Source organism: Salvelinus alpinus, chromosome 15 (genome assembly GCF_045679555.1).
Source record: "Salvelinus alpinus chromosome 15, SLU_Salpinus.1, whole genome shotgun sequence".
Lineage (NCBI taxonomy): Eukaryota > Metazoa > Chordata > Actinopteri > Salmoniformes > Salmonidae > Salvelinus > Salvelinus alpinus.
Genome location: NC_092100.1, coordinates 32,243,967 through 32,251,631, shown reverse-complemented (window position 1 = coordinate 32,251,631; position 7,665 = coordinate 32,243,967).

Below are 7,665 nucleotides of genomic sequence, written 5' to 3'. Positions count from 1 at the left end.
TCTAGCTAATCAGATAGAACAAATAGAATGACAGAATGAGGTTCTAGCAGAACACATGAGAAGACCTGTATGTCCAAGATTTTATGCTCTACAGGTGAATTACAGGAGAAGGTGATTCACTCAATCCAGTCCCTGAGGAATAGACGGGAAGCAGCCCCGTTGAGAGGGGCCATACCAAGTACTCCTGGTGACAGCCTTCGCAGTGAGAATAGCTGAAAGAGCTATCACACATTGCAGGAGGGTAAGACACACTGACACTGCCGAACAATCACAGTGTTAGGAGAAGAACCGAAACCAATAAGGTTCGGGGGTCACCTCTCTAACGAAGATTGACAGAGGATCTAGGGTTATGGTATGTTGGATTTTACCAGGTTTTCGGTTGATACCCTAGTGCCATTCCGGGTAGAGGAGGTTAGGGCAGGTGATAGCTCTATAGTCAGCCAGAATACAAGCAGAGCCCCTGACAAAACAGATACTGACAGCAGAGTAGTCCAGAGCCAAGGACCGGTGCGGATATACACAACAAGATCTTAAGGAAGTGATTGAGGTGGAAACTGGTTATGGGGATTCTAACCTATGGTTAGAATGGATTCAGTATACAGCCAGATCAGTAGCGAAAGAAGAAGGTTATGCCTGCGCCACAGAAAAACCTCAGTTGACAACCATTCCCTTTCCATTTGATGGAATTGATTCACGCAGGGGAATGGCCTGTATGGTAAAGCTGTTCATGAAGGCAGGGAAGCCAGACAATGACAGTTGCATTGATCTGCATTATCTGTAACCCCATGTGCCCATTACATCCAGACTTCCCCCTTTCACAGTTACAGAAGGACATTATTATAGCATGGCTCGCTACATCACACACGGATAGGCCGTTGGGGAAGTAAGAACATGCAATAGGACAGAGAATGTTACAACCGACAAGACAATGAGGGACCTGACTGGCAGATGAAAAGGCCTAGAGCAGATGTCTGGTGGGTTGTGGAGGGGTGAGGCTGTGGCCTGACCTGCCTACCAATTGGACCGGTAGTTATGCACTAGTGCAGTTAGGCATGCCCTTCACCCTTATCAAACACGAGGACCTAGAACCAGGAAGAAGAGAGAGAAAAAGTGCTCCGTCCAGAGAGAGGAGGAGTGCTCCGTCCGGATCTTTTGACAATAGAATTTACATAGGATAGTATTGGATAGGGTGGTGGTGGGAGTGATATTCGGAGTAGAATGTTGTACTTTCATCCCCGATAACACAGCTCCAGATGGATCAGTGACAAAGGCCCTGGCTGGTTTACCCACATAAGCTCACGAATTGGCAGAGAACTCTGGGGTAGATAATACTCTAACAAATTAAATTGGCTTGATAGTATGTTTGGGAAATGGAAAAATGTCATAATCAGTGTGTTATGGGCAACCTTCACCTGTATGAGTGTTTTGGTTATGTGTGGGTGTTGTGTTGTTTGGTCCCCTGTGCGAAAGTTTTGCTTATCAGGACTTTGGAGAGGTCAATGACGCAACAGATGGTGAGGTACGGACCGATCCGGCCTGTGTGATGACGAATACGGGCCTACAAGCCTAGGAGATTACGACGAGCCAATGTTGGATGAGACTATTTTTGAGGGTTAAGACTGTTTTTTTATGAAGATTGTAATAAAAACCTAAACAGGAAGTGTTAGGATACCTGATGTAGGCATATAACTGTCATTGATGGATAAGGAATGAAAATACACATATTGGTTTTGTGAGATTGATTTTGAGTGACATTGACAATATTATTAAAAATAGTTGTATAACTTTTTGTAGTAAATGTTTAGGCAATAATTAAAAGGATTCCACCCTGTCACTGTAAAACATTTGAAATGTGTTTGAATCATAGCTGACAAGGAACTGTGGCAGACAACTTATGACCACTGTGAATCTGATAGCAGTGAAGGGGGTCTCCCCACCCAGAGAGGGGAGAAACCGTTGGGCTTGCAATAGATGGTGTAACATATAGCAGGATATGATAAGCAATGTATTGGTATGGATTATTCTTGTATACAATTGATGTATCAGTGTGTATTATTTAGTCATTCAGGGTGGATTGTTAGGTGAAAATGATCTGTTAATTGAATGATTAGAATATTCCGCCCTGAAACATATAATTGTATGGAATTGATTAGAATGTATAAAATCATAATCAATAAATGTGTAGTCTAGTCAGAATTAGGGTAAAGACAATATGTCTTTATGATATTTTAAACACAGACTGTCTGAGCTTGGTGCCGACCTGACTAGAGATTTGGGAGAGAAGAGGGAGTATGTGTCAAGGACAAGGTCACTAATCTCTGTCGGCTGGGTAGCAGGACATGTGTGTGCGTCTGTTTGTGTGTATGTATGTGCGTCTGTTTGTGTGTATGTGGGTGCGTATCGTTGTGTGAATATGTGGGCGTGAGAAGTCAGTATAAAATGTATTGTTTTGTATTCTTGACTTTAGAACGTTCCCGTGAATAAACCTTTTTAACTATTTTAGCTGGGCCTCCGTCTGTTTCATTCGACCAGGATCTTACAAATTCTGGTTTGCAGACTGAGTAATATAATTAAATTGGGTTATGTACCTGGAGAACATAATTCTCCTATCAATCACTTAAGGGTCCAAGCAAAATATCAGCCTTAGTAAAGTTGAACATTTACTTCTAGGCCTTTGACTCTACAGCACTCACCAGTTTTCTTCCCAGAAGTCCATAGGTCATCCCTGTAGACTGCCCAAAACTAGTGCCTTAGATGTAGCTGTAGACTTATCAACTTAGGATAGTGCCTAAGCAACACACCAAGTAGGAAAACCCTATATATGGCATTAGAGACAATGCCATGATAGTCATTTTGCCAGAACATTGGACGTATATAGAATACAGTCCAATTACATGATTTTTGTGTGAGAACTATATTTTGTATATCTTTTGTTTATGCTTTCATCCCTTTTCGGTTCAGTTCCTTTGACACTTAGGAAGTGATAGAGCCATAAACAAAGTCCCCATACAACCATCACTTAGTGCAACAACGCCGCTCATTGGGGAATGAATGTAATTATATATATTTCATGAGTGTGTGTAGGTTGTTAACATCTGCCTAAGTTACTGCCCAGATCTTCCACGTGGTCATCATCACGTAGTCATGATTTTATGTTGATTTGTAACTTGCAGGACAAACCAGATCCAAACCACCAGGGGGGGTATGTCATGATGTTGCCCTCTTTGGACACCGCGAGCACCATCCCCCTACCTCGGCACCATCTCTCTCTATCTCCTACAACCAGGCTGCTGTGGTTAGAGAGGTCGTAAATTCCTAGGGAAGATCCTGCCTCATGGCCAGACAGTATAGAGAGAGAGTGAGTTTCATAGAGAGAACAAAGGAATTTCTTCCACCTCACAGAACTGGAGAAACAAACGACATTTATGTTCTGGAGAAGGTATAAAAGATCGGTGAAGAATCCAGCTACGAATTGGTCTGTTTGGTACAATTTTGTGAAACTCATGGGAGACAATAAGGCCACATTACCATAACGCTGTTTATACAATAGCCTCAGCTATGAGGCTTACATCTAATTGTTGTATAAGATGAATGAGTGAGGATGATACTGTTTGTGAAATTGTGTAATGTGATTTTGGACTGTTTAATGAAGGAAACTCCAATTCCTTTTGGAGTTTAACTAAATCAGAGGACCGCCCATGAGCACAGTTATGGTCTGGCATCATGGGACAGGCCCTTTTCTGCTCTTCCGAATAAAACCCCCACCACGACAGAGAGAGAGAGAGACAGAACAGAAACAAACTTTTCAACAGAGATCCCGACGACACACTGAGCGTAAATATATATGTCGATTGTAATTGTTCCCGAATGAGTGAGCGCTCATGTGCAAAGGATTAGCATTTCAATTGTTAGAATATTCAACTCTGTGTCTCCTCAGCTGACCCCCCACTCCCCTTTTGTCTAACAAGCCGCCATGCCGGTTTAGCCCACATTCTCCTATCATTTCCTTGTAACCATATCTACTGTTTGTTATGCATTTCTGTTAATTACTTAGTTAGTAAATAAATGTTTTTAAGACAATTGATGTATGGATGACTCATAGTGAAGACTGGGTTCGTGCAGATAACCAACCATTTACAACGTTTGGAATGAGACTGACGTGAGGTAAATAATAATTCATTAATTCGAAGACTAATTGATCAGATGTAACGGCTGTCTAAATCTGCCTCCTCCTCGGACGAGGAGGAGCATGGGTCGGACCAACACGTAGCGAGGTATGTAGACATAAATGAATTTATTTAAAGACGAATACGAAAACACTTGGAAAATTACAAAATAACAAACACGACGTAGACAGACCTGAACATGGAACTTACATAACTACACGCAGAACTCACGAACAGGAACAGACTACATCAAAACGAAACGAACAGCCAAAACAGTCCCGTGTGGTGCACATACACTGACACGAAAGACACAGGAGACAATCACCCACAAACAAACAGTGTGAACAGCCAACCTATATATGGTTCTCAATCAGAGGAAAACGTCAAACACCTGTCTCTGATTGAGAACCATATAAGGCTGATTACAAGACCTAAACATAGAAACACAAAACATAGAAATGCCCACCCATACTCACGCCCTGACCGACTAACACATACAAAACAACAGAAAATAGGTCAGGAACGTGACATAACCCCCCACTCAAGGTGCATACTCCGGACGCACTACCAAAAGTCTAGGGGAGGGTCTGGGTGGGCATCTGACCACGGTGGTGGCTCAGGCTCTGGACAAGGTCCCCACCCCACCATAGTCAATCCCAGCTTCCGTAGCCTCCTCAAAATGACCACCCTCCAAATAACCCCACCTAAATTAAGGGGCAACACCAGAATGGGGGGCAACACCAGAATGACTGGTGGATCCTGGCTGGCTGGCTCTGGCTGGTCATGGCTCGCTGACGGCTCTGGACGCTCATGGCTGGCTGACGGCTCTGGACGCTCATGGCTGGCTGGCTCTGGCTGATCCTGGCTGGCTGGCTCTGGCTGGTCCTGGCTGGACGGCTCTGGCTGGTCCTGGCTGGACGGCTCTGGCAGCTCCTGGCTGGACGGCTCTGGCAGCTCCTGGCTGGACGGCTCTGGCTGGTCCTGGCTGGACGGCTCTGGCTGGTCCTGGCTGGACGGCTCTGGCAGCTCCTGGCTGGACGGCTCTGGCAGATCCTGTCTGGTTGGCGGCTCTGGCAGATCCTGTCTGGTTGGCGGCTCTGGCAGATCCTGTCTGGTTGGCGGCTCTGGCAGATCCTGTCTGGTTGGCGGCTCTGGCAGATCCTGTCTGGTTGGCGGCTCTGGCAGATCCTGTCTGACGAATGGCTCTAGCGGCTCCTGACTGACTATCGGCTCTGATGGCTCGGGACAGACGGGCGGCTCTAATGGCTCGGGACAGACGGATGGCTCAGACGGCACTGGGCAGACGGATGGCTCAGATGGCGCTGGGGAGACGGATGGCTCAGATGGCGCTGGGGAGACGGATGGCTCAGATGGCGCTGGGGAGACGGATGGCTCAGATGGCGCTGGGGAGACGGATGGCTCTGGCCGGATAAGGCGCACTGTAGACCTGGTGCGTGGTGCCGGAACTGGAGGCACCGGGCTAAGGACACGCACCTTCATGCTAGTGCGGAGAGCAGGGACAGGGCACACTGGACTCTCAAAGCGTACTCTGTGCCTGGTGCGTGGTACCGGCACTGGTGGCACCGGGCTGAGTGCACGCACATCAGGACTAGTACAGGGAGAAGTAACAGTGTATACAGGACTCAGGAGACGCACAGGTGGCTTAGTGCGTGGTGCCGGAACTGGAGGCACTGGGCTGGAGACACGCACCACAGGGAGAGTGCGTGGAGGAGGAACAGGGCTCTGAAAACGCACTGGAAGCCTGGTGCGTGGTGTAGGCACTGTTGGTACTAGGCTGGGGCGGGGAGGTGGCGCCGGAAATACCGGACCGTGCAGGCGTACTGGCTCTCTTGAGCACTGAGCCTGCCCAACCTTACCTGGTTGAATGGTCCCCGTCGCCCTGCCAGTGCGGCGAGGTGGAATAGCCCGCACTGGGTTATGCAGGCGAACCGGGGACACCATGCGTAAGGCTGGTGCCATGAATGCCGGCCCGAGGAGACGCACTGGAGACCAGACGCGTTGAGCCGGCTTCATGGCACCTGGCTCAATGCCCAATCTAGCCCTACCAGTGCGGGGAGGTGGAATAACCCGCACCGGGCTATGCACACGTACAGGAGACACCGTGCGCTCTACTGCGTAACACGGTGTCCGCCCGTACTCCCGCTCTCCACGGTTAGCCTGGGAAGTGGGCGCAGGTCTCCTACCTGCCCTTGGCCCACCACCTCTTAGCCCCCCCCCAATAAATTTTTGGGTAGTACTCATGGGCTTTTCAGGCTTCCAGCCACGTCTCCTTGCTGCCTCCTCATATCGCCGCCTCTCTGCTTTCGCTGCCTCCAGCTCAGCTTTGGGGCGGCGATATTCTCCTGGTTGAGCCCAAGGTCCTTTTCCATCCAGCTCGTCCTCCCATGTCCAGTAGTCCTGGTTGCTCTGTTGAGCTCTCCCCCGCCGCTTGGTCCTAGGTTGGTGGGTGATTCTGTAACGGCTGTCTAAATCTGCCTCCTCCTTGGACGAGGAGGAGCATGGGTCGGACCAACACGCAGCGAGGTATGTAGACATAAATGAATTTATTTAAAGACTTAGACGAATACGAAAACACTTGGAAAATTACAAAATAACAAACACGACGTAGACAGACCTGAACATGGAACTTACATAACTACACGCAGAACTCACGAACAGGAACAGACTACATCAAAACGAAACGAACAGCCAAAACAGTCCCGTGTGGTGCACATACACTGACACGAAAGACACAGGAGACAATCACCCACAAACAAACAGTGTGAACAGCCAACCTATATATGGTTCTCAATCAGAGGAAAACGTCAAACACCTGTCTCTGATTGAGAACCATATAAGGCTGATTACAAGACCTAAACATAGAAACACAAAACATAGAAATGCCCACCCATACTCACGCCCTGACCGACTAACACATACAAAACAACAGAAAATTGGTCAGGAACGTGACATCAGATATTAAAATATCTGAAAGTTATAACTTTGTGATCTGAATATTTTCCTTGGTGCCCTGACTTCCTAGTTAATTACAGTTACATGATTAATCAGTTTAATCGCGTAATAATAATTACAGAGAGTTATTTGATAAATAAGTCTTCAGTTTTAATGATGCCCAAGACACGACAGTAGGATATATCCAAGCACGTCTAAAATATACACTGAGTATACAAAACATTAGCAACACCTTTCTACACTCAACAACAATCTAAACGCAACATGTTAAGTGTTGGTTTCTGTAGATTAAATAAAATATCCCAGAAATGTTCCATACACACAAAATGGTTATTTCTCTCAAATGTTGTGCACAAATTTGTTTACATCCCTGTTAGTGAGCATTTTTCCTTTGGCAAGATAATCCAACAACCTGACAGGTGTGGCATATCAAGAAGCTGATTAAGAGCATGATCATTACACAGGTGCACCTTGTGCTGGGAACAATAAAAGGCCACCTTAAAATGTGCAGTTTGCCACAGATGTC